Source organism: Pan paniscus, chromosome 6 (assembly GCF_029289425.2).
Source record: "Pan paniscus chromosome 6, NHGRI_mPanPan1-v2.0_pri, whole genome shotgun sequence".
Lineage (NCBI taxonomy): Eukaryota > Metazoa > Chordata > Mammalia > Primates > Hominidae > Pan > Pan paniscus.
The window spans coordinates 19,732,054-19,759,844 of record NC_073255.2 but is presented as its reverse complement, the minus strand read 5'-3'; the positions used below and the strand labels follow the sequence as shown (position 1 = coordinate 19,759,844).

The 27,791-nt window shown below is 35.2% G+C and overlaps 1 protein-coding gene across 19 annotated transcripts in view; it reads left to right on the top strand.

Moving 5' to 3' along the window:
* The window catches only part of DGKB (diacylglycerol kinase beta), an 835,560-nt gene that overhangs the window by 57,047 nt on the left and 750,722 nt on the right, over positions 1–27,791 (top strand). For 6 of the 19 annotated variants that reach the window (XM_057302830.2, XM_057302826.2, XM_057302825.2 and 3 more), the window contains exon 1: positions 15,631–16,149. The exons of 4 other annotated variants lie outside the window; for them this stretch is intronic. The gene's annotated coding sequence lies outside the window, so the exon portion shown is untranslated. Of the gene's footprint in view, positions 1–15,630; positions 16,150–16,329; positions 16,687–27,791 lie in introns of those variants that run through there. 9 more of the 19 variants (XM_008978695.6, XM_024929633.4, XM_034963737.3 and 6 more) reach the window with 3 other exon arrangements.

Below are 27,791 nucleotides of genomic sequence, written 5' to 3'. Positions count from 1 at the left end.
TGAATTTCCTTCACTCTTTTCTCAAATATCAGTTGACTATATTTCTGTGGGTGTATTTCTTGGCTCTCTGTTGTATTCCATATCTAATTTGGCTATTCTTTGTCAATAACGTGCTGCCCTGATTACAGTAGTTGTATAGTAAATATTGAAGTCGGGTGGTGTCAGTCCTCCGACTTTGTTTTTCTTCAGTATTGAGTCACCTATTTCTGGGTCTTTTTTGTCTTTCCATATAAACTTTGTGTATGTGTGTGTGTCTGTGTGTGTGTTTGTGTGTGTGTGTGTGTGTGTGTGCGTGTGGTGGAGTCTCACTCTGTCACCCAGGCTGGAGTGCAGTGGCATGACAGCTCACTGGAACCTCCGCCTCCTGGGTTCAAACGATTCTCCTGCCTCAGCCTCCTGAGTAGCTGGGATTACAGGCACCTGCCACCACGCCCGGCTAATTTTTTGTATTTTTAGTAGAGGCGGGGTTTCACCGTGTTGGCCAGTTGGTTTCAAACTCCCGACCTCGTGATCTGCCCCCCTCGGCCTCCCTTAGTGCTGGGATTACAGACGTGAGCCACCATGCCCAGCCCCACATAAACTTAAGAATCATTTTGTTAATATCTGAAAATAACTTGCTGAAATTTTGATTGGGATTGCATTGATTCCATAGATCAAGTTGACATATAGGTCAATATTGACACAAAACAATATTGAATATTCCCACTCTGGATATGAAACATCTTTCTATTTATTTAGCTCTCCTTTGATTTTTTTAGGACTTTGTAAATTTCATCATATACATCCTGTATATATTTTGTTAAATTTATACTTAAGAATTTCACTTTACTATTTCACTGATTTTAGAGTAAATGGTATTGTGTTTTAAAATTCAAATTCCAATTGTTCATTGTCAGTGTATAGAAAGGCAATTTAATTTTATATATTACCTTTGTATCCTGCAACCTTGCTACATTTGTTTATTAGTTTCAGGAAGCTTTTCCTTTGTTTGTTTCATTTTTGTTGTTCTTTTTTGTACTTTTACACAAACATGTCTCCTGTAAGAGTTTTGTTTTTTACTTCCCAGTATGAATGCCTTTTATTTTCTTTTCTTATCTACGAAGTTACCTAGAACTTTTAGTACAATGTTGAGTGAGAATGGTAAGAGGAGACATGTTTTTATTGCTTTGGATTTTAGAAATAAGCACTTATTTTCTCATCACTAAGTATGATGTTACCTGTAGATTTATTGTAGATATTCTTTATCAAATAGGGGAATTTCTCTCCTGTTAGCAATTGAGATTTTTCATGAAGAATGGGTGTTGAATTTTGGCAAATGCTTTTTCGGTATCAATTAATATGATCGTATAATTTTTTCTCCTTTAGCTTGTTGATGGGATTGATTATATTATTGATTTTCAAATGTTCAACTAGCCTTGCATTCCTGGAATAAATCTCACTTGGTGGTGGTGTATAGTTCTTTCTGTACATTGTTGGATTCAATTTGCTAATATTTGGTTGAGGATCATTTATGATATATAATTGTCTATAGTTTTTCATTCTTGTAAGGGTCAGATTTGGATATGAGCGTAATGCTAGCTTCATAGAATGAGTTGGGAAGTGGTCTTTCTGCTTGTATTTTTTTGCAACAGATTTTAGAGAATTGGTATTATTTCTTCCTTAAATGTTACAATTCAGCAATGAAACTATCTGGGAATGGTGTTTCTGCTTTAAAAGGTTAATCCTTGTTCATTTAATTTCTTTACTAAATATAAGCCTATTTGGATTGTGTGTTCCTGCTTATGTGAGTTTTTATAGATCATGTCTTTCAAGGAATCAGTCCTTTTTAACTAAATTATAAAATTTGTGAGAATAGAGTTGTGTATAGCATTTCTTTATTATCTTTTTATTATAAATGGGATCAGTGATGACCTCTATTTTGCTACAGATGTTAGTAATTTGCATCTTCTCTTTCTCTCTCTTGTTAGTGGCCTGGCTAGAAGTTCACTAATTTTATTGCTCTAAGATCTAACTTTTGCTTTCATTGATTTTTTTTGCTATTGATTTCATGTTTTCCATTCTGTTTATCTCTGCTCTAACTTCTATTTTTTTATCTGATTGTTTTACATTTATATAGCTTTACTTTCTCTAGTCCTAAGATGGAAGACTTGATTGTTGATTTTTAGATCTCTCTTCTTTTCTAATATATCAATCAGTGCTACAAACTTCCCCTCTGAGCCTGCTTTTGTTGTGTTCCACATATTTTGACATAAGTATTGTTTTCTTAGTCATTTAGTTTAAAATATTTTAAAATTTCTTCGGAGACATTTTATTTGACTTATGTTATTTAAAAATGCTCTTTAATTTCTAAATATTTTATTATTTTCTAGTTATCTTTCTGTTATTGATTTCTGTGTAGTTCCATTTGAGAGCATACTTTGCTTGACTTATAATCTCTTAAATTTGTTAAGGTGTGTTTTAGGGCCCAGAATGTGGTCTATCTTGGTGAGTGCCCCATGGGAATGTGAAAAGAATGTGTATTCTGCTGTTATTGGACAAAACCTTTTATAAATGTCAATTAGATATAGTTGATTGATGGTGATATTCAGTTCAATTGTATCCTTACAGATTTTCTGCCTGTTGGAGCTGTCAATAGCTGTTATAGAGGTGTTGAACTTTCCAACTATAATAATGAATTTTCTATTTCTCTTTCTATCATTTTTTGCCTCATGTTCTTTAATGCTCTGTTTTTAGGTGCACACACATAAAGAACAGTTATGCCTTCTTAGGGAATTGTCAACTTCATCCTTATATAATGCCTATTTTATCCCTTATAATTTTTATTGCTCTAAAATAGACTGTCTGAAATTAATACAGTTAATCCAGCTTTACTTTGATTAGCATTAGCATGGTTTATCTTTCTCCATCCCTTTAATATATTTGTTGAATCTTTTTTTACATGTCCTCTGACAAGTTTTTATTGTATGTATTTAGATCAATCATATTAAAAATGACTATTTATATAATGGGATTGGTGTCTAGCTTGATTGTAACTTCTTCTTACACATTGCACTTGCTCTTTTTTTAAAAAAAGTCGTTCCCTCTTTCACTGCTTTCACTTCTTTTAATTAACTATTTCATATGATTATATTATTTTCTTCTATTTTATTATATTATTATACTTCTTCAAAAATGTTAGGGGTTATCTCAGAGTTTGCAATATGTATTGGCAACTAATCTGTGTTCACTTTGCAGTATAGTATACTGTTTCAAAGATGGTACATGCATGTACCGAATAACAGCATATATCTTCTTTTTCGCTTTTATTCCATATAACATTGTTGTCATCCATCTTACTTATCCATAAACTATAATCACTCCATACATTATTCTTATTATGTTGAATAGTTATCTATTAGATTAATTCAGAATAAGAAAAGCAAAACATTTTATTTTACCCTCATTCATGCCTTCTCTGATACTCTTTCTTTGATAAATTCAAATTTCTGAACTATATATTTTTATTCTCTCTGAGGAACTTGTTTTAACATTTCCTGCAAGACAGTATTACAGGTAACAAATTCCCTGTTTCTCTTTTGTTTGTTTGTTTGTTTTCTGAGACAGTCTTTATTTCTTCTTCCCCTTTGAAGGATAATTTTACTGGATATAGAATCCTAGGTTGGTGGGGTTTTTTCTTTCCACACTTTAAATACTTGACTCCACTTTCTTCTTGCTTGCATTGTTTCTGATTAGAGGCACAGTGTAATTCTTATTCTTGTTCTTCTATAGGCAAAGCATTTATTTTCTCACATTTGTCAATATTTTCTCTTTGTCTTTGCTTTTCTGCAGCTTGAATATAATATGCCTGGAAATATATCCTGCTTAGTGTTCTCTGAGTTTCTTGGATCTGTGGTTTAGCGTCTGCCATTAATTTTGGAAGACAGCTGTTATAACATCAACAAATTTTTCTTGTTCTTTCTTCCTTTTCTTATGGCGTTAGGGTCACATTCGGTGATTCAGGCCAGGCTGGAGTGTGGAGGCTTGATCATAGCTCACTGAAGCCTCGAATTCCTGGGCTCAAGTGATTCTCCCATTCCAGCCTCCCAAGTAGCTGGGTGGGACTAGAGACATGTGTCACCAAGCCTAGCTAATTTTTATTTATTTTATTTTTTGTCAAGACAGGGTCTTGCTGTATTTCCCAGGCTGGTCTCAAACTCCTCAGCTCAAACAATTCTCTCAACGTGGCCTCCCCAAATTCTGGAATCACAGGTGTGAGCCACCATGCCTGGCCTCTTGTTCTTTCTTATTTCTTCTCTTTCAGATGATGCTTATGTTTGTAATTGTCCCATAATTCTTGGTTAGTCTGTTATACTTTTTAAATTATTTTTGCTCTTTATATTTTATTTCAGAAGACCTTATTTTCCTCCTGTGTTCAAGCTCATTGATTCTCTCCTCAGTTCTGTCCAGTCTACAGATGAGACCATCTTAAATCTTCTCCATTTCTATTACAGTGTTGGTGTTGTTTTTTTTTTAATTTCTAGCATTTCCTTTTGATTCTTTGTTAGAGCAGTCTTCTCTCTGTTTACATTCATTGTCTGTTCTTGAATGTTGTCTACTTTTTCCGTTAGATCCTTTAACATATTAATCCTAGTTATTTTAAATTCCCTATTTAATAATTTTAAAAATCTGTGTCATATCTGAGTCTAGTTCTGATGCTTGCTTTGTCTCTTCAGACTTTGTTTTTTTCTTGCTTCTAGTATGCTTTACAATTTTTTGTTGAAACCCAGACATGCTGTATTTGGTAACTGAGGTAACTTAGCCTTTGGTGTGATCATTTATGTTAATTTGGCTAGGAGTGAGGGTTGTGCTTAATATTTGCTATATTGTATGTGCTAAAGGATTTAGTTTCTCCTAGATTCATTTTCTTTCCTTTTGTTATTGGGTTTCCCAAAGAACTTCTTCTTAGTTAGAGTCTGTATCTTGTAGCTCTTTCAGTGGTAAGCCCTGTTGATGAAGTTCTAAGTATTTGGGCGTGTAGTTTTCTATAATCTTATGATTAAATCTCAGTTTTCTTAGTGGATGTGAGTCCTTTGGCAGAGACCTCAGATGGGTATATCAGCCTTTCTTTTCCTTCCCCTTATGTGAAACAAGAAGGAATGATGGAGCTGAGCTTTTTAATTGATGCTTTTCCAGGTCAGAGAAGGCTCTGGCAAGGTCTTTCTCTTGAGAGCAATTCTTCATTATAAATACTATGAACTTATTTCAAAATCATTAATTTCTCCTGTGATATTTTAAAACAATTACTTTTTCCCTTCCTCTCCCTAAAGCATGAGGGAAAGTAATTTTTCTCCAGTCTTCACCATGAGAACCTAGTAGGGCTACATTTAACTATTAATACCAGTTACTTGCTCAAGTGTTTTTTTCTAGGTAAGCTGATCTCGGCTGTGATTCTCTATGTTTGCTTGTCTGTTCGATTTTGTGGGTAGTAGTTTACTCTGTGAACTCCATTTGCTGATTAACCTAAGAAAAGTTATTGATTAGCTTGCTTAGCTTTGTCTTGATGTGTGGATGAGAGTGATGACTTCCATGCCCTTTATATGTTGGAGTGAGTTGAAACTATAAGTCAAAAGATTTTACCATTATTTTTTATCTAGCAAGTCATCCTTGAAAATTCTTCCAAAATGTCAACTACCCCAGGAAAAACTTCCATGTCATTTTCTTCCCATTTCAATTTAGTTTGCCTCCTTCTTTGCTCTTCCAGACCTACTTTTCCTATTATCACTCTCCTCTGAAATATTAGAATTGTTTCTTGGGTTCCACCTAGTTAAAGGTCCTTAATGTCAGAGAAATATATGGCATTTGTGTTTGTATTTACAGTGATTAGCACAATATCTAGTACGCAGGACACAATTTTCTTACTCAAAGGTAATAAATATTATGATGATTAGGATACATAACCTCAAGAAGTTACATGTTTTAGTGAGAGCAACAGGAGCATTCATAGAAATTTTCTAGAAAATGTAAAAAGTGCCATAATGGTGGAAACAGAATAACTGCTCAGTATGCATGTGCAAAGGTAGTCAACAGAGGGTGAAATCGTATATTTTCCAGAGGAGAAGAGAACAGAGCGGAGTGTGAAATAAGGGTTTACTGTGTGCCAAACAAAGCAAGGAAAAGGTCACATCGCCATCAATCTTTTAGGGCAGAGAAGACATCTTGAGTACTGACAGGACAGTAGTATGAAGACTCACTGATCCACAATGCTGGAACATTGTGAGTGAGGCTGGTGAAGCTAAGAAGAGTGCTAACCAGCACCACCTTTCTTGATGAAACTGAAGGAAATGACATCTTCTATGAGAAAGAAAGTTGAACAAAGTGGGGCACTTGACGAGAACCACAAAATCGGAAAGAAATGGTGGAGAATAATTACCTTTGACAAGTGAAATAAGGAATATTCATTTAAAATAATGAGGGACAACTTAAAAGGAACAGAGAAGTGCTTTCTGTACAAGCCAATATGAAAGATGGTCTATCTGTAGGTAAGAGGTAGATGTATGGGACACTCATATGTGTGGGAAACTCTGCACCCTACAAGAGAAATGGAGCCTGGAGCCACAGTTAACATCATAAAATGACATAAGCGATAAAACCTATGATGATAGATTTTCACGACAATATTTAGCCTTGACACTGGCATCCACTTAGTCCTACTTTGTTGCAGCTAAGGAAATAAATAATGATGAATTTTGTGGCTGAATCTACATAACACTAAATACTTTTTATTTTAACTCCATTAAAACAGTTCTGACTTCTCATGTAAGCTATTCAGCAGCCTCCTGCGTGGTCCTCCAGGTGCTTGTCTCCTTTTGTTCCAGCACATTCTACCTATTACTATCAGATAAATTACCCCAACCAGTCCCCCAGTGAACTCATTCCTCTGAGGCACACTCTAAATGTTTCATTGTTGCTTGATGTAACTGCTAATGTTCTTATTGCAGGAAAATTAAATGAGTTCTGCTTACTTGATGCAAAATTATAATATTCAACAAATATGAAGTAGTTGACTAACTAAAAGAAACCACTATAGGACTGGGCTTAGAAACATTAGGAAATAGGCCTATTTGGAGATCTAGATATGAAACACATGAGGATGTTTCTTGTGGAATTTATCACCTCCAACAGCTTTGCATACTTTGGAAAGCTTAAATTTCTAGAGAGAGATTCCGGTTCATCTAATATATGTCCACTTGGCCTTGGAAACAAAGTTGCCTCTATTTATATTCCAATAAAATTGTATTCAAAGAAAAATCAGAATTTGTTACCAGAAGAAGGGCGCAGGACACTGAGTAGAAGCAAATAAACTAAAACAAGTACAAAACAACCAGAACTCTGATGTGTTTTGAACATAGTCCAAACATTTTAGATATTAGGCAGACTTTCCTTTTTTCTGGCATCTGCATACTGTTTTATTGACATATAATATTCTAACATGTTATTATGTAAACAAAGTTAGAAACTCTATAACAGAGAATGGTCCATTAATTTTACTAATTGCCTTCATTTTTATTTTCACATCTTTGGTCTCCCATCTGAAGTCAAATGAAACAGCGTTGTTGCAGTTTTGCAGTTTTGGATCATAGTACCCAGATGCTTTTCCTATAGCTAAGGTACTTGTGAAAACCCCAGGTGGACACATACATCTTTCTCAGGTGATATAGATTTGAGAAAGCCAGTCTGTTTTTTAAAGGGAAACACAGAAAAAGAAGAGATTTATCAACAGTTCCTGAATTTGTTAATTCAATTTACACTTGGGTAGTTAATAAATCATTAAACTTCAGTGACAAAGCACCAGACATTGAGCTGAGTGCTGGAGCCATAGTGGGAGGAAAAAAACTCTGAGAATCCTGGAACTTATAGAGCTTATAAGTTAATAACATTGAAAAATATTTAAAATAATAAATATACTGTATAATTAATTATCCTAAGCCCAATAAAAAAATGAAAATAGAAATACTTATACTCCAACACCAGAATATGAAATAACTTAAGATCAATTATTTAAAATATTTTCAGCATTTGGACAGATCCTTACACAACTACACTTATTGATACAGTGATAATTTTGGTAGTGCTTCTGATTCCATTATTTTTTTCAAAGAACTAAAGATAAGCAAATAAAATATGGCCCTTCTGTCAATGAGTTCATACTGTAATTGGAAATCACTACAAAAAATTGATAACTATAATAACATGTTTTACTACATGTATACATTTTAAGGTCTATATATATATTAAGATTAATGAGTTAATGGCTGTATACAGTTATTTCTTACTTTGGCATAAAGTATATGATACATACTTTACATTTCAGTAAATATGCATATGTTTGAGATAGATTACAACATGAAAAAATGAAAGAAAGCTTGAATTTGGAGTTTAATTAGGTTATTAAATTATCACCCCCAGCTGATTTAAAGCTAATATAAAATATCAATATTTCAGGCATTAGTGATATTCTATACTGATTAAACATAGATTAATCAACTAACTGTTGTATTGCCCTCAGCATTCAAATTTCAAATCTTAAATAATATTTGTCTCTTTAAAGTGGAGAAGCAATGTAGCAGAGGTGTTAAGAATAGGAACTTTGGAGCCAGATTAGAGAGATTCAGTGCTTTTGTCATTCCCACAGGTTGTATATCTTTGGATAAATTAGTTAAGTTCTTTGTACTTCTGATTGTTCATGTGAAAATTGAAAGTAACAAGCGTATCGTATCTTCTTCGTAAGATAGTTATAATAGTTAAATAAGGTGTTATTTGTTGATCATATATCTTAGATTAAATCCTAACATAAAAGTATTTTTTCTCACTAAAATGAACAATTTTGGTAGACAAAAAAAGAAAACCAAAAGTTTCCATAAAGGTTTATGTCTTCCAGTCTTTTTCTTTTAATATGTTTTGGAAGAAATCTTTTCAATGCATAATAAATTACTTATCATAGGTGTGTTTTTTGTTTTGTTTTGTTTTGTTTTTTGCCTTCTCCTAGTATATAAGGTTCTTTCTTTCTTTCTTTCTTTTTTTTTTTTTGATGGAGTCTCGCTCTGTCACCTAGGCTGGAGTGCAATGATGCAATCTCGGATCACTGCAACCTCCGCCTCCCAGGTTCAAGCAATTCTCCTGCTTCAGCCTCCCAAGTAGCTAGGGACTACATTAGTCACTAGTCCCAATTAGTTGAGACTACAGGCATGAACCACCATGCCTGGCTAATTTTTTGTATTTTTAGTGGAGACAAGGTTTCACCATGTTAGCCAGGCTGGTCTTGAACTCCTGACCTCAAGTGATCCACCCACCTCGGCCTCTCAAGGTGCTGGGATTACAGGTGTGAACCACTGTGCCCAGCTAATACATGATTTTGATTATTTAAAACATCATTAAATCACAGTATCCCAAGATTATCCCAATGGAACATAATTTTCCCCTCTTAATTTTGATGTCAGTTTCTATTGATGTAAAAGTACACATTATGTGCTAATGTTTTATAAAAAAACTATTCCACCTCAAAAGCCATTTTTAGATAAATCACCCAAGAGAAATATGGTTTCTGAATTCAGGTCATCCCAATTGAGGAATAAAGTGACTGATTTTTAAATATATATTTAATCATTGTTTTAATTATGCAATGTATTCTTATTTTGCAATCTGACATGTGATAAAGGCCATTTGCAGATTTAAATTTTTATACTAGCCAAGAAACCTCAGTTTTAAACATTGGGCTGGGTATAACTATTTTAAACATGTTAAATGAAAAACATTTTTTTCAATTTCTACAAATTATTAAAGTGCTTCTTAACAACAGTCTACATAGACCTATGAAGCGAAATCCCAGTAATATAGTGCGTGCATAATATTGATATTCATAAGAATAAAGAGGCTATTAAAAGCATATAAGAAAGATTAGTACAAGGCAACATTGCACAAAACAACCCCTCTTTCAGCATCTTTCTTTATGCTGAGTTTCTTTGAGAATCTGACATTTTAAAATATGCTTACAATATAAAGATAAGACATTATTCACCGTAGGATGAAACGAATTGGCTTTAACAGACATAGCTGTGTGAGCTGCACAGTACATACATGATGAAGTTTTTCTTCTTCAATTCTTCAAGTTGGATGCAGGAAATGTACAATAGAAAGCCATCGCTAAAAGCGTAAGAGTTAAATTTCAAGGACATTTAATTGAGGCTTAGAATGAGCCTTTCTATTTTACAAACACATTTTATTATTTTAATATCCATATTTATCTTCCAGCCAGTCATAGACTGAGAAAGTTAATTGAAGAAATGCATCCTTACTTTTTCAAACTAACTTCAAGGACAAATACCACACAGATGGCTGATTTACAACAGTGAAGATAATGATAATGAATTTTGTTATTAAATTTCCACAATTATATAACATCTGTTTTTTCAACAAAGTGCTTTGTTAAAGTCACCCCAAAACCAGTCTATGTGTATATGCATTTTGATGCATGAGGCTATCATTACTGTTACAAATTTTTCCACGCTTCCTTTCAAGTTATCTGTCTTTATAGAAGTTACAGAAAGGTAAGATTTCATTTAATAAAAAATAGCTCTAAGGTTAAGTCACGTATAAGATATGATAGAAAGCTATTCAGGCCCTCCCCAACTCAGCCAAAAAAAATAAAATGCTTTTATCTTAAGGCATTCTTCTCTAAATTGTAAACAATATAAACAGATTTAATCATTTAGATGGCTTAAAGCTAGTGTATTTATTTGCAGTTTATAGCATGGTGTTTTAGAGATTTAGCTATTAGATGGAGGTTTTCTGTTCTCTTTCAAAACTGACATTTAAAATGATTATTTGATACAAGTCCATATCAATGCAACTGAAAATCTTTTCAGTGCCTTCTGTGTGCAGGGCTCTGTGTAAATATGAATATAATTTGGCCTCTAAGTCTAATGTAGAGACACCTAAATGGCCTCCAGCGTGTTAGAAAGAGTGATGGGATATTGCTCAAGGGTTAGAGTGGGTATAGAAGAACTAGTTAAATTGGCCTATGTAGTTTCTCAAAAAAAAAATAATAATAAAGTCACAATATGTATGCCTTCTCTTTTTTTAAACAATTGGTCTAAATAATAAAGTGAGGTCATGCAGTATAAAACATGGACATTTTCAGGAACACTGTGTGGATGACCATTGCTAAATCAATTATAGTTCACTCCACATCCATCACGGAGACAGCCAAATAAATGGCTGAGCTATATTACAGTCTGCTAATTTTCCACATAAAACTTCAGTTGGACAACTACAATTTCTCTGTCACAGAATTTCTATGCTGTGCTTTAAATCATGTTTTGCTGCATTTTCTGTGGTTCCTTAATTATGTGTCCAGCTTAGGACCTCACACATTGTGGGTGGCTCAGGAAGTTTGACTGAATATCTTCTTCCCTAATTCATATTATTTATCATTGCTCAGACCACTTTGTAATACCAGGTACCTTCATCGAAGCAGAGGAACAATTGTCTTTCTGATTTAAAATTGCCTACTAGGTCAACAATGAGCTTGCTGCCCCTAAGAATCATTCAGATTCTGCCATCACCATTCAGTTACATATTTATATATAAAGAAATAAGAATAATTTGAAAGTCATATACTTAAATATTAACCTCAGAAATTATGGTTTCAATGAAGACAGGGCACACAGTTATGGAAACCATTACCCCTGTGTACATGTGTGTGTGTGTTCATGCACGTATACATGTAAGTGCACACGCAGAATGCTGCCAGGCACTGTGCTATGTGCTTCACACATGACACATTATTTGATTCTCTCAACCACTCTGTGGGGTAGGTGCTATGGCATCCTCATTTCATAGGTGAGAAAACTAAGGTGTAGAAAAAAATTATTTTCCCAAAGTGATGGAGCCAGTAATTAACCTAGCTGGGACTTGAAGCACGTCTGTTTTGTGACAAAGCCAGGAAGTCCAGTGGAAAGGCCTGTAAATGGCCTGCCCAGAAATAAGTGATGGTGATCTATTTTGTTAGTTTCCTCTCCTGTAAAAGAGGAGACTTGGACCCAAAGAGATCTGAGGGCCTATCAAATCCCATATTTTATGATCATTATTCTTTTCAAGGGGAGTGCAATAATATCATGTCTTTTCTGAATCTCTCCTAGCCTTCCAGCTTATGTCCCACTGATTCATTGATTTAAAACCAGTGGAAAAGCTCCCGTATGACACTTTGTTAAATTTAGGAACTAGCTATCCTCTCATGATTAAAGCCAGAGTTGGTAAGGATTTAAATTATTGAGCAATTTATTTTTTTTGAAAGATAAAATACTTATATAAAAAATTTAAAGTGAGAATACCTTTATTTATGGGATTGTATATTCTTTAAAAGATAAAGCTATATCCTATTGAACCGTTTCTTTTCCCAATGCTTTGCAGGTAATAGATGTTTAATAAATGTTTGTTGAAAAACATTAACATGACAAAGTAATTTTTAAGCACCAGGTTACATACAGTGCTGTGATTAAAGATGGATTTCTGGAGGCCGGGTACTGTGGCTCACGCCTGTAATCCCAGCACTTTGGGAGGCCAACGTGGGTGGATCACGAGGTCAGGAGTTCGAGACCAGCCTGACCAACACGGTGAAACCCTGTCTCCACTAAAACACAAAAATTAGCTGGGCATGGTGGCATGCGCCTGTAATCCCAGTTATTTGGGAGGCTGAGGCAGGAGAATCACTAGAACCCGGGAGGCAGAGGTTGCAGTGAGCCGAGATCGCATCATTGCACTCCAGCCTGGGCAATAGAGCGAGACTCCATCTCAAAAAAAAAAAAAAAAAAAAAGACAGAAAAAAGATAGATTTCTATCTAATGTCAATAACTTCTGATACTTCACAGTTTAAGCGCTGTCTCTCATCATTTATTTTGTTTGTTTAAGAATTAATTTATTAAGAGTGATGAAAGGTAAATGAAAGTTGTCTTGCTTGTAATCCTTGATATAAGGCCAACATTTTAGGAACAAGCACACATAAATGTGTAGCAATCTGTTTTTGTTTTTGTTTTTTTTTAAGGCTCTAGTCCAGTAATCACAAGACTAGGTAGGGATTTAGAAGTCAAAAGGGGAGTAGAGAGAGAGCTGTGAATTTCTTAGGGATTAAATAGGACCCTGAAAGCCCCCTCAGGAAATTAGATTCTAGATAACTTTATTGATTGAATGTGTATAGTAGAAAATTCATTTTGGAGGATTCTTAAGGACAGGCATTATTGTGCAGTTTTGTGGAGCCTGTGAGTGATAGATATGAAAGGACACTTAGAGACCCTGAGAAGTGAGTCATATCCTTAAAGTGCCAGTTATTTAGCAGCAGAAAAAAGACGAAAAGAATTCAAACACCCTTATTTCCAGCTCACTTATCTTCCCAATGCCCTGCACTCACAGATTAATTCATTCACTCACGTATTCAATAGTTATTTTACTGTGCACATACCACTTTCTAAGCACTTTGGTAGATGCTAGAGACGCATGAATGAACTAAGCAAACATGGCTTGCTTTTGCTGTTGTACAGTTTGCAAACTTTTGGGTTCTCTTCAGTAAATGACTATCATTAAATTACAAAATTTAGTTTGGGAATACTTGTTTTGATGATGAAGGAGATGTAGATGAAAATTAATATGACTCATTTCTATATATTTTCACAAATTGATGATTATGTTGAGGAATGAGTATAGAGCAAGTTCATTTTTCTCTTATTTTTTAGATTGATGAATGATAAACAGATTCCCATGAAGTTTCTGAAAATCTAGTGATGGGAGCAGAGAAGCATCTTGGAGAAATGGGCACAGTGTTGTAAGGGAGTGATTTGTAAGTTTTACCACAAAATGGAAAATCTTGAGTTATGAGTCAGGAATAAGATTCAATCACCAATCCTTAACTGAAAATTTTCTTCCTCCATTACCAAACCTTGTAGTTTTAAGAGAGTGGTTTTTTCTTAAAGTGAATCTTAGTAATGCTATAAGCTGTTAAAAAAAAAAAAAAAACTAACAAGATGGACGTTAAATACTCATTACCAATTATTTTAACATCTTGTAGTTCTTCCAGCTCTACCCAGACCAGATGTTTAGACTCCTTCTTATTTATAATGAAGATAGCTAATAAATTATGTCTCTCAATAATGTTTAAAGTGTTAGTGCTCTTCCTAAATATGATTTAATTTCAAAATGGGAGTAAAGGTAAAACAAAAAACAATAACCAAAAAAATCAAAAAGAAAACCCTGCTAAACTACAAATGGCAAGATCCTGCTAGTTATAGTAAGGGATGAATTTGTTGAGCAGGGTAAGTTTAAAATCATACCATTTGTGGATAAAGTTGGCCTTTTGTATCAAAATGTATTTCTATGTGCTAGAGACTTCTTTTGCCTACTTCCTTACACTGCAGTGTACACAAGTATAAAAAAGGTACTCTTCAGACTGTTAATAATATTAATTGTGTGATACAATAATTATTTAATGGACAGACAACAAATGAAGAGAAAAATAGCTATTTGGCATCATGTTTAATTAGAATTTTGACGTTAAAAAATTCTGGATACTATTCGCATTTAAGGTATTATATGATTTTTAAAACAAAATATTAGCCTCTGATAAAATCTGTTAAAATTGAAGTTAGGCTGGCTTTGGCAAATTGATATTTGTTGGATAATTGATAAATGCTTTGCTCATTAACTGGTCTTTGTTTAGCTAAAGGCAGTATAAACACATCAGGAAAAGATGTATTATTTAATCCTTTTGGGTTATTTTCTTCCTTCTGGGTCTTTTCTTATATTTTCTTTCTTCCGTGTTCCCCTCTGTTTAATTTAACCCTGATTAACCCTGATTACACAAGCCCTAACAACTGGGAAAAAATATGGCCAATATGAAAAGTACTCAGAGGCAGAAATAATTAAAGGCGTGCATTACAAATAAAATCAAAAGGAATTAAGTTTATTTTTAGCTCAGACAACTGGAGACTGAAAGTGGATTAAAAGTACTATTCAATTAAGTGGTGTGTGTGTGTGTGTGTGTGTGTGTATTTAGGAGGGGTTGTTCATGGTTACTCAATCTACAGAACAAGAAAGTGAAGACAGACTATTACTAGAGCAAATGTTACTAGTAATTAAGAAGTATTCTATTCTTTGGGGGATTTGAGAACATCTTCCATTTCTAAGTTCTGCTGAATGTCATATTTTTTATGAGAATATGTTGGAGATTAATGAGAGCAGCCAATAAGGAGAGCAAATGAAAGTTAATAGAAGACAGAATCAAGTTGGTTTTACCAGAGTCTGTAGCTGACAGAGAGATGTTAATGCCTTGAAATCATTGAGAATATTATATAGATAAGAGCAACCACGGGACTTCTATGTCAAGATACCCCGTGTATAAGCTGGTAAGCACACTGCTTAATAACTGTCTGGTTTTGTACACAGTCCACAAAAATCTTGATTATTGACTTACTTACATTTTTCTTACCCTAATACACTATTTTACACACGTGCCTCAAAATTGTTATTTTTATCTGTGCCCTGATTGGTTACACATACATAGAGTTTCTCTCAATATTTAACTGCCTTTCTACTTCATCCATCCTCCAGTCACCTGCTCCGAGGTTACCAAGCCGGAATGCAGCAAGAGCGTCTGCAGCTGCTACAATTGGTAGAAGTGGGTTCGGCAGATGCTTGCTGAACAATGACCCACCAAGGACTACAGTTGTAGAAGGGAGAGGGGAGACGGGTATCATATTTCCTCCCTGAGATGTATAGTGAGTGGTAGTAATTGCAGTGAATCCAGCTCACTGTCTCAACAGCCTCTCACCTGCACCGTCTCCTCCCCTGTCTTATAACTGGACCAGCAGTTAAACAGCTGTATAGCCTTGTCTCCCTGTCTCATTTTCCCCTGAGCTCCATCAGCAAGAGTAGCAATAGCAGCTGGAGAAGCGGCAGCCAGAGATAGGCAGGGCTGGTGCTTGCAGCCGCGCAAATCGCCTCCTCCTCAACACACACACACACACACACACACACACACACTGCACAGACTTCCAATATCAACGCGTCTTGACATAAATCAAGGACTAAGAGAGACTAAAGAAGAGCGTTAGTCATGGACAACAGGTATTTCATCTCTGACAAATTGTTTCCTTCAGCTGCTTGCTGGTTTGGATGATAAAATAATCATTTGTGATAGCTAGCTTGAGTGGGAGTCTGGAGGACTGGGGGTGGACGCGATAGAGGAGCGGGGATGAAGTGGGAGGAGTGAGAGGTGGGGAAGGGGGACGCCAAAGATGACTTTCAGGCTCCGGAAACCTACGTCTTTCAGCCTCCGCTGTTTTTTAGTTGCAAATGATCAGAGACGGGTGAACTGCAGGCAGCCTGTGTTGCTGCCTGGAAGTAGATTTCCATCTTTCAGACACTAGTTCCAATGGGCCGGGTGTTCTGGAAGGGGGTGGCAGTGGGGAGGAGGATGCTGTGAGCAGAGTTCTTGAAGCTCCACTCCTCTGGGGAAGCCGAGCTGTGTGGGAGCCTTCTTACTGTGCCGGGAGCGTGTGAATTGGAAAGGATCCTGAGAACTGGCTAGTCCCAGTTCCTCTCCGGAAAAGCAGTGGCTCTCGCTTCAGAGATGCGCCCAGCTTTCGCCTGCATCACACTGCAGTAAGTTAAACTGGACATGGTTGGCAAATTGAGTGGCTTCTGGGTATGTGGTGCGGGGGAAGGGAAGCTGAGAAGACATGGGGAGGAAAGTTAGAGAAGCATAGCTTTGAATTCTCCGTGAAATGTGAAATCGGTTCGTCTCCCTGACTCCTGTCCTAGTTATGCTATAGTAGGGGTGCTCTGTGATTTGCAGGCGGATGCCGCTTGTGTATTAGCTATGCAGAAAGTGCCCTGTCCATTGTGATTTTGGGCAACACAACTGGTAAATGTTTTCTAAATTTAATTCCAAGAGTGGTCTCCTGAAAGTTACTAATGAGATAGCAGCTTGTCTTTTCAAAATGTAATTCATAAAGAGGCTGGCTTGGACTTTCAAATGCCCTAGTTAATTGTTACAAGTTCCAGTCCAGATTTATTCCTAATCTGTGAACTAAACAAGCAAGCAAGCAAACAAAAGTCTTTGATTTACCTTATTAAATTAAAATAAAACGTGAAGTAGGTCTCTAGATAACTGCTAGGCAACAGCCTAGGCCACACTGATGATATGATAAACATTCAAATACTCTTCAGTGGGTGCCACATGGAGGGTTCCCTCAGTTTCTTCCTGCTGCAATAATCTCCTCCACTTGCTGAACAGTCTCTTTCTTGTGATTTTAAAGTGGCGATTTTTACATAGATGGCTCTATACTTAGAAACCAAGCAGCATTGTGTTCACTGGCAGAAAATGAAGGCTTAAAACTTTTATAAAACAACTTCAACTGGTTGCTCAAATTGCAGATAACCAACTCTTTTAAAAACAGGTCAGCAAGGACCAGTCCATTGTAAAGCAAATGACTAAATAAACATGAATGCAAGCAGAATACTGAAGGTCTTTTCTAGAAAAGAAATCAGAAATAATTAATGTTAAAAATGTTGGGGTACCTAACCAGGTCCTCTTGCATTGACCAGATTTTTACAGTGGTGGTGGGGCAGTAGGGGGTGGGGGTGGGGGTGGAAATCCCTCAAACAGAAAGGATATATTACACAAAAATGTTAGACTTAGTTGGAGGATCATTGGAGAAAACACTGTATTAGTACATTTTTCTCCAAGAAAAATTATTGGCAAAACAGAAATTACCTAAAAGAGAATGTAAGATTTTAATCTGGATACGTCCATAGGCTAGCATATATTCCATAGGAGAAGAAGCTTCAAAATTTGTGAAATAACAATTGTGAAAAACAAAGTAATTCTGAAATCCTCTGTCTTTAGAAAATGGGTAACCAAGGACTACTCTTATCCTATAATTTCAGTTTTAAATTGTGCTACTCTTTCTCTAATCCACCAAATCTTCATGCTTTTACCAAAAATAAAACACGTCAAGAATGTCATTGGAATAGTGTTGGCTAATTTTCTACTCATCACGGGGATCTCCAGGTATAAAGGCTTACTTAATATTTTTTGGCATTGTTGGAGTGCCCAATTTGTTATATGCGATCCATGCCACACACATACATAGTATCCCTGTGCATAAAGTCTACATGTGACTTTGTGAATCACTGAGTAAAATATAATGCAGGGAGTATATTTGCTACAATAGTGCATACATGAGGGTGGTTAAAAATTTTTGACAGCAATGAGAAAGAAAACGAAAAGTCTATATGAAGAATAGAAGGATATGGTTGGAGCAAATTTGCAAGCAGTTCCCTAATACTCTAGAGTCAACTATTATTACCTGAAATCTTTATGTAGCTAAAGAGAAAGAAAATTAGGTTAAGAGCACTGATAAAAATTTGACAAAATTTTTTTAAATCTAGAAACTTATGTAGTTGGAGTTGAGCGGTGGCAATGCCTTTGCTTCATACTTTCTTGTCCTACTGGTAAGCAAAGCTCAAGTTATGACTGGGAAGATTATAAAAATCATTTGTGTAATAAAACAATTATTTAAATTGTTTTAACAATTTAAAACCATTGGTAAGTTTTGCTGGGATAGTGTCTGAACTAGTATCCTATGACTGATGCTTTTTCTTGCACACTATTGAAAGAACGGAGAGTTGTAGTCAGACAAGCCAGATGAAGATAGCTGCTGATCGCGAAATCTAATTCTGCCTACTGATAACGACTATGATGTGATGTATAGGCTTGAAATGACATTTCAAGATGATCCTCTCCTGGATGTTTCTTCTGGCTGCCTTCAGGAACAGAGCTGTATTTATATATGCACAATACTGTTGCAGTATTCTCTAAAGAGTAATGCCTCTAGCCAAGGAGCACTTGCCCAGAGAAAACTCCAGGAAAAATAGTGAAGAAGCCTATTCCTATTGCCTCTCTTCCAGCAATAGCATTCTCTTTCTCTTGTAAAACACCAACGCAAATTCTGATCAAGTGAGTCACATATGTTATGTCCCAATACCATAGTCAATATCTTGGGTATTTACTATGAAGTAGGTTCAACTACTTGATAGCCCTGGATTATTTTCTCATGTGCTTTGTTCGTCACACAACGAATGAGTAGTAGTGGGTAGTTATTTTGAGTGCAGCAGTTGCACATACTGTGTCAAGAGCTTTACATATGCTCTCTCATTTACATATGCCCCTCACAGGAGGGAGATGGCATTTTCTCCCCTTTAGAAAAAACTCAAACTCAGGGGGAATAAACAAATTTCTGAAAGCAAAGTATTTAGTGAATGCTGGGTTAGAATTTACCACTCAGCGTGACTAACTCTAATTCTTAACTGCTTTGCTACTTAAAAAAAATTAAAATGGTACTCTACTATGGATCAGCGTGGGATTGAGCATATTATTTTGTGGATGCCGTGGGTGGATAGTGCTTGAGAGATCTTCCTTCTCTGATGATACCCAAAATTGGATCCACCTAAACTGGAATCCACCTGCATTGACCCCAGATCCAAAGTTGGCACACTCACGATTCCAATTTCAGGCTTTGCTTTGGCTCCCCAAACTCTGAAAATGAACATGGGGACATTTCCAGGAAGGAAATGGAAGATAATGCAGTTAATATGAGAGGAGAAAAGTTGGAAGATCTAAACACAGAGAGGTATAAAAAGAAAATAAGGGAATCATATAGTGGAAGGCTGGTCCAAAAATATGTCCACATTCTTTGTCCTGAGGGACACTAAATAACAAACTCTTTGGGGTGTGTGTGTAGGGTAGAGATCTTTAGTCACAGATAAAGTGCAGACTCAAAACATCTCTTTAAATAGCTGTAAAGTCTTATTATAAAAATTAGATTATGCTAGTCATCAGATAATCTCCTTTACATACTCTTTTTAAAAGTGGAAAAACAATGATTCAAAGAAAAGTGGGGGAGAAAGGCCAGATGCTGACTGAAGAGGTAAAAGAGTAATTGGAAATATCGCTGTTTCTTGCACAATCACTTTCTGAAAATTTGCCAGGAAGCAAAAGCCATCTTTAACTGGTGAGGATAAAAACAAAATGGTTCATTTAGGTAAAATGTGAAGTGTTACAGAGACTAACATGATTACTGTCACTTGTCTTATCACAGAAGACAAACACTAACAAAGAATAAAGTGAAAATGTTATGGGCGTAGAGCCAAACAATATTTTAAGATTGGTCTTTCTCAGCATGCTAAATTTAAACAGCCGAAATTCTTTTTTAAGGATATTCTGAGTCAACAATTTGAAATGAAGGATTTGCCTTTTAACAGGGAATTTGTATTGCATTGTAAACTTGAAACACAATGTCCCCAACTCAGTTATTTTTGATTGGCAATATGCCGATCACTATAGATGCAAGGAGCACAAAAGCTGTTACCTTCAAAATCAGAGAATAAATGGACACGCTCCATAAGCGAACTGGATGCTCCTGAGCTATTGTCAGATGTGTATGTGGTGACAGAGCTTTGCAAATACATTCACATTGTTGGCCCTGATTCATTCTCTTGTCATTTGTGACACTTCAGGTTGGGGTTGGGAATAGAGTTAGTTTTCAGGATTGATTTTTGAATGTGGTGCTAAAATCAGCTCTCTTGCTCATTGGCTCCCTTCCTCTTCTAGTTTAAAAATAATGATAGTAACTTTCATTGAGTGCTTACTACATGGCATTTGCCTTTATAAATATCTTGCATATTTAATGTTGATCATACCCTTATGGGATGATTTTATTATTATCCTCATTCCTATTTTATAAAAGAGCAAACTGAAGGACAACAGGGTTAAGTGACTTGTCACAGTTACAAACTGGTAGGAATAGAGCCGGGGTTTGAACCCAGGCAGTCTAGCTCTGGAGACCACTCTTCTAACCAAAAGGATCTAAATCCACTATTAACTACCACTGGCTTATTATAACCCTCCACAGTTCGCACAATGTTGCACCTTCTTTGTCTCTGCCTACATTTGGCTCTCTGTAATTTACTTTTGGACACCCAAACTCCTCTGCCTGCTCTCCATGCTAATGTGTTTCATTTGATAATGTGTTTTTGTCCTTTAATCTCCTACTCTAGTATCATGACACTTTGAGGTATCTAGTTGGATTCTACCACGGGCCCAACAGTCTTTCTATATGGTTCCACTGAAACTTGTGCTTGCCTTTATTATTGAATATGCCACAGAGAATTGAAATAATCTGTTGTCTACATTGAGGAAGGGGTTCAACCCTATTTATCTTTGGAAGTTTAGTGCTTAACACAGTGTCTAATATAATATTGGAACTTAATAAACACTTCTTTTAATAAACTGTATTACAGGCTCTAATTCTATCCGCTGAAGGAATAGGTAGTCCCACTTCCACAATATTTTGCCTTTGCCCCCTGCCCACCAAAGACTAGAGAACTGGCTTTCAAATAAAAACTATGATGTCTGAGAGCAAGTGTGTATTTTAATAAGTAGAAGTCATGATTAGTATAAAATTACTCAGAACACATTTATTACCTTCTGTGGTGTTACATATTTAGAATACATGGGGCAATATTTTGGAATATGATGGATAAAATATTTATTTCCATATCACGAAATTAAAATTTTTACTGATACCTATTTTCTGGTTTCAGATTATTAACATAGATTTAGGGAGGGAAAAAAACCCAAATAGTAGAATAAGTGGTTCATCAAAGATGTTTTGCTCTTGTGGGACAATAGTGTGAAGTTGTGAAAATGTGATTTTTAATTGTTTCTTAAACTCTTATTTCCCTTTAGAAAAAACACACTGATTTTAATTCAATCATAGCTCATAAATAGTGAATCATATCTGCAAGCAGACATTCAAGACTTCACTACCACTAGAGAAGAGTAAAGTGATGGTTGATGGTGGGAAATTCAATCCAGAAACCCTGTCCTACAAATTATCAGGTTATGTGATAATTCAAATTCTAATTTTAAATTCTAATTTCAAATTCTATTTTTATACATTTATTTCATTTAGTATTCAAATATTGTATCTATGTGAACTGTATAACACATAGGGCTTTCCAAATACAATTTTTTTTTAAAGTACCATCTTAGGCCAAACTATCCTATTTTAGTCTTCTTTCTAATCCACATGAATCAGTTATCAAATAATCAGGGGAAGGACAGATGGGATGAGAAATGCGTAGCTATTTAAAATGTCTTTAGAGTTCCATCAATAGAGTAATCTCGGAATGAGTTTCCCCCAGTGAGGCAGCTGGGCCATGCTTTATAATACACTTTCTTTTAGAATCCCAAGTTGTGTATTTTGTTTCGATTGTTCATAATGAGATGGAATTGTGAATAAGGTTATGGAGAAGTCAACTCTCTATATAATTTCTCAATATGAAAAGAAGCTTTATTGAGTTTCATCATTTTCTTAGGTTTGATGATATAGGACTTGAAACTTACTTTCTGCGTTCAAACTGTCTGGATGTAAAATCCTTACTATTTGGATGAATTTAAGCAAGTAACTTAAATTCTGTGCTTTAGACTTCTCCTTGTAAAACAGGAATAATGAAAATACAAGCCATTTCATAAAATTAAATGACGTAATCATGAATGTAAGGGGCTTAAACAGAATACACATAATAAACATTAAAAAATATTAGCTATTATTTCCAACTTACTTGGAATATTGTCTCAGAGAAAAAGTATCAGTAGTAAAGAAAATGTTCTAAATGAAATCTAAATCTAAAAATATTTCTTAGTTTTATATTAATAAAATATGTATTGAGGCTACAAAATTTATTAAATATTATTATAAACACTTTGTAAGATTTCATTACTTACCGTTGTGCCCCAAATATTCTTATTAAAATATAAAAAGAGGTAACTATTAACATAGATAAGTTAAACAACACACATAAACTACCCAGAAGAACGTCTGGCATGCAATTAATCCTCAGAAATTTTAACTCCCTTTCCCTTACCTAAAATGATGAGGAAAGGTCTTTCATTCTTTCTCCTCTGATCTTCTGAAAACATAGTCATAGCTATCATCCTTTAATATACAAAAGGATATTCTGTTTTGCTTTATATTGGCTACTCTGCTATTTGTACCTAAGCATGTTGGGGAAATATGATCTCTGATGTGAGGAAACCTATTAGTTTCTAGATCAAACTCCCTTTGGATTATATGAACTGGAAAGGAAGAAGAAACAGAGGTGCTATAGAAAAGCATGACAAGATCCTTGACCTGAAAACAAAACTTCACGCAGAAAAGATGAGTTTGTAGTTTATTCAGTAACTTGTTTTGCTGAGACGGAAAATATAAGGAAGTGTTTCTTGTTTGGCTCTTGACCAAGGAATCTGTTTGTTGGTTCCTTAATGAAAAGAAATAAGGGCTGGAGAATTCTCACTTGTCTTGCCTTCCCTAGTGTGTATGGAGATTGTCAGTCATACTCAGCTAGTTCTGGGAAGTCTAAGATTCATATAGAGATATGAAAACTATCCCTTAGGAGACAGAAGTACTTACTTATACCACGGTCCTGTATCCTATTCATCCTTTAGTCATTGACGGGCTACTCTGTGTCAAGCATTCTGCCAGGATCGGTGAAAGAAGAGGAATGGATGGAAAAGTTCCTACAGTACTAAAGGTTGCACTTTGGTGAAAGACGGATGTGAACAGACCTAAACAAGGAAACAAGTCCATGATTTGATGTAGTAATAGTGCTGTGAAAGGAACAAAGAGCTGATGTTTAGATGAGCAGAAGATCCTATTTGCATAATAGGAATAATATAATTAATAGGAGAACAAGCTGGTTTCAGGAGGCATAAAGACCACTCCTGCCCCACCTGCAAACCTCCATTATGTTTTTTTTCATTGTAGACCTGGTCTGTCTTGTTGACAGTGAGTATAAGAGGTGGCAGTGAGTAGAAGAGGCTTATGCACCTGAAGCAATTTTTAAGACTAAAACAGATGAACTCACGGTGAATCAGAATTTTAGAATTATTAAACAAAACATTTTCATTCAGTCAAAAACATAACTCCCACATTGCTTTTCCTGTTACCTGTATATTATAGGATTATTCTGCTTTGGACAGCTTTTAAAGATTAGAAAAATGCGAGTACTTAATGTTGCTTAGTAACTTCTCTTGCCTGTCATTTTGGGCTGCACATAAACAACCTGTAACTTCCTCACACTTGTCCCACATAGAAAAACAGCACAAAAAGCTGATGAGTCATTTTGCTATCATGTTGTTCTTCATGAGAATTCTGATTACTAGGAGGGGTGCTCTATTGTTATATAATGTTGTTTGTCATGATATATATTAGAAGTTTCTATTTGGCAAATAGAGATTTCTTCTTTGTTACACATTAAAGATAACATAGCATAAAAGCCATTTATGGGAGGACTGTTGTTTTGGGTGTCTGGCTTTGAATGTACTCTATCCAAACTACTAGACCACATATTCTGAAAGTGAAGTGATAAGGCTTTTGAGCTTCAAGTGGAAATTTTGTTTTAGAGCTATTAATGCTTTTTTTGTCCAAGGTACCTGCATAACTGCATGGTGGTACATTTGGTGCTTAGGCAACTATATTATCAAAAAGATAATATCAAAAGTGAAAGAGCACTTTCAGTAAACAAAACAAAACAATGGCTTGAATGTGGCTGTAATTATACTGCTATTCTTTATGGCTAGGCAATGTCCTGAATTAGTGACTTTGTAGAAAACAAAACACAAGAAGAATATGTTAGATTTGATGTATTTGTCAATATATAGCAATGCCATATTGATAAAAAATTTTTCTCCACTAAGAAGTTTCAAAGCTACATTAAAGAAATTAGCGCCTGTGTCTTATCACCATGGAGCATCCTGATCAAAGAGAAGGTGCCATCCTCTCTGGTTCTCTAATATGTGTTTTGCTGATCCTCATGAGTTAAAATTCAAACTATGTTAAGAGATAAAGAAAGACTGTTTGAGGAATGCTAATACGTATGTTAAAAGAGGAAAAGAGAAAGACATCTTCCTTATTTAAATATTAAATAAAGTTGAACAGTTTTTTATTTTAGGAACTTCTTATAGTCCTTCACATAAGAATCGGCATCTCTAAAACAGGATTTAGTATAAACTTCCCTGGCCTTATTTAACCACAGAATCCCTCCTTCTGGGAGCATCTATTAATATATATTTGGAAACCCTGGAGCACATTTTAGGAACTACTGGTCTATTGGCATTTAAATGTTCACTTAAAATTTTTGAGCACCTACCATACATCAGAGTAGTAGGTTCTGGAAAAAAAAACTTACGAACAGAACCCGATTTTGACATTATGGAGATCCTATACTGGGATTTGGAGGAAGACACATGTATAAATTATAATACCATGGGCTATGTGCAGTTGTAGAAGTAGGCACATGTTACTATAGGAGATGGGGAGAACAAGAGACTCAGGAATTAATCACAGATAATTTAGAATTTGAGTTAGATCTTGAGGGAAGAATAGAAATTTACTCAAGAGGGGAAAATAAAAGCAATTCTCCAGATATACCTAGAAATCATTATTCTTTTATCCTCCTATAAAAACGAGTATTTCTTTCATTTATTCAAGCATAATTCTAGAGTAAACAGTTGGCTATATGATTAAAGAGATAACAGCAACGAACTAGGAAAGAGATATAAAAATTTGGTGGCATAGATGGGGAATGAAGTCTTGGCATTGCTACAAATCCCTGGGAAGAGAACGTAGGGTGAAAAGGAGGTAATTTTAGGAACAAATCTTGACATATCCTAATACTTTTAAAGTGCATTGGAATAGATGAGTTTGCAAAGAATGAAAACAATTTGTTATAGAGGAAGAAAACAGCAACAGAAACCTGGAACGTTCTAAAGACCAGGAAAAAACGTCTTTTAAGGATGACAAAGTAATCATCACTGTTGGATGTTGCTGAGAGGTTAATTGAGATGAGAACTAAAACATACTCATTGGATTTGAACACTGGAAGATCACTGGTGATTATAGCTAAACATGTATTGCTGGAGTGATGAGGGGTGAAACCCAGACAAAAACTTGTTGAGTGAGTAGGAGTTCAGGAAATGGAGACAGAGTGACTCATTCAAAGAGTTAATCTATGAAGGTTTAAAGAAAGGTAGAGCTGTTTCTGGAGAATAATAGAAGTTTGAAACAGCTTTTATGTTTCTGAATTGGGAATTTTTGATTATGTTTAAATATCTATGAAAAGTGTATATACACATATATATACATACATACATCTATATATGTATGTATATATACACACACACGTATGTATATATACACACATGTCTATACATATATGTGTGTGTATATATACACATAGATATGTATATGCGTACATATATACATATACATATGTGTATAACACACACACACGCACACACATATATATATATGGTATTAGTTGACTTTGACCAGAAGGTACACTACCTATAAAGAAAAAGCAGAGAAAAGAAAGAATATAACAATTTGAACAGGTATTTAGGTTTTATAGTCATAAGTTAGGGATATTTCTGGATTTTAAATTTTCTCTGTAGAGTTTGAACAAGGTGGAGAAAATGTGAAGTTTATGGATAAAATTAGACAGGTTTTGGAACAGAGTCATGTACTATGATCTAGGTTGTATTGTGGGGGCAGGTGGGGGTGGATATTTGACAAGATAATCATGAATTTATAATGACAACAATTTACCTTAATGTGTAAATTTATTCATATGTATTTTTATATAAACATTTATTTATATGTAAATATATATGTATATGTTTTTCATTTTGCCTTGATTACATTACCACCATCTACCCCTCAGTGTCATCTATTATCTTCCTTATTACTCTTTCTGATTTAGAGGTCTGTATGGCAATTTTCCTTTATTTCTATCTCTTGTCATCGTTAGGAAGGTTAAAGTACATAGGTAAGGTAAGTCAATTATCCTTGGCAGAAATCCCTTAATCGCCTTACCTTCGTTGACATTCTACTTCTTTCCACGTTATCCACTGGGCATTGCCTCCATTCTGGATCTTGGTATTACCTGGAACTTCTCCACTTTGAAATCATGAGATACACTAAGTGATAACATTGCTCTCTCTTCCTCCCACCAATATCCAGTAGCTTGACCCACCTCATTTTCTTCCATGACTTTTTTCTCATTCTCCCTTCTCTTACTGTCCAAAGAAGACCTAGTATACAATATAAATAGCTCTATTGCACAAATCTTTATTTTCCTGTATTACTCTTTTCCTTCCTTTTTCTGTCTGGCAAAATCCTTACCCTTTCTCAATGGCTTTGCATTTTCAATTGGGGTATTGAATGCTATTGAAAATCACAAAACTATGAAAACTGGTGTCATAATAAGTCTATGACCTCTCATCTCATTCTGACCCTGGTAATTCTTCTAAATGTCCATGTTTTATTTTTCTTTTCACTGTCCACAGCAGTTTTCTTACAGAGCCCTGCCACCCAGGTACTTCATATTTTCTTATGAAAAGAGAGATAAGTATTTTGACTTCTTCTTTGTGTCATTTATTTTTATTTTGGGTACTAGCATTGAGACATTTGAATTAAATTTGGATTTTAATTTAAAAATCATTAATATCCACAATGACTTTAACCCTACTTCTCTCTACTCACCACCTTCTCTGTATCCCTTGCTTTTAGGCAAAGCTTCATAACATGGTCCCTCTTTATCTCTTCAACAATACCTATTGTCACTTTGTTCTCTTCCAATCT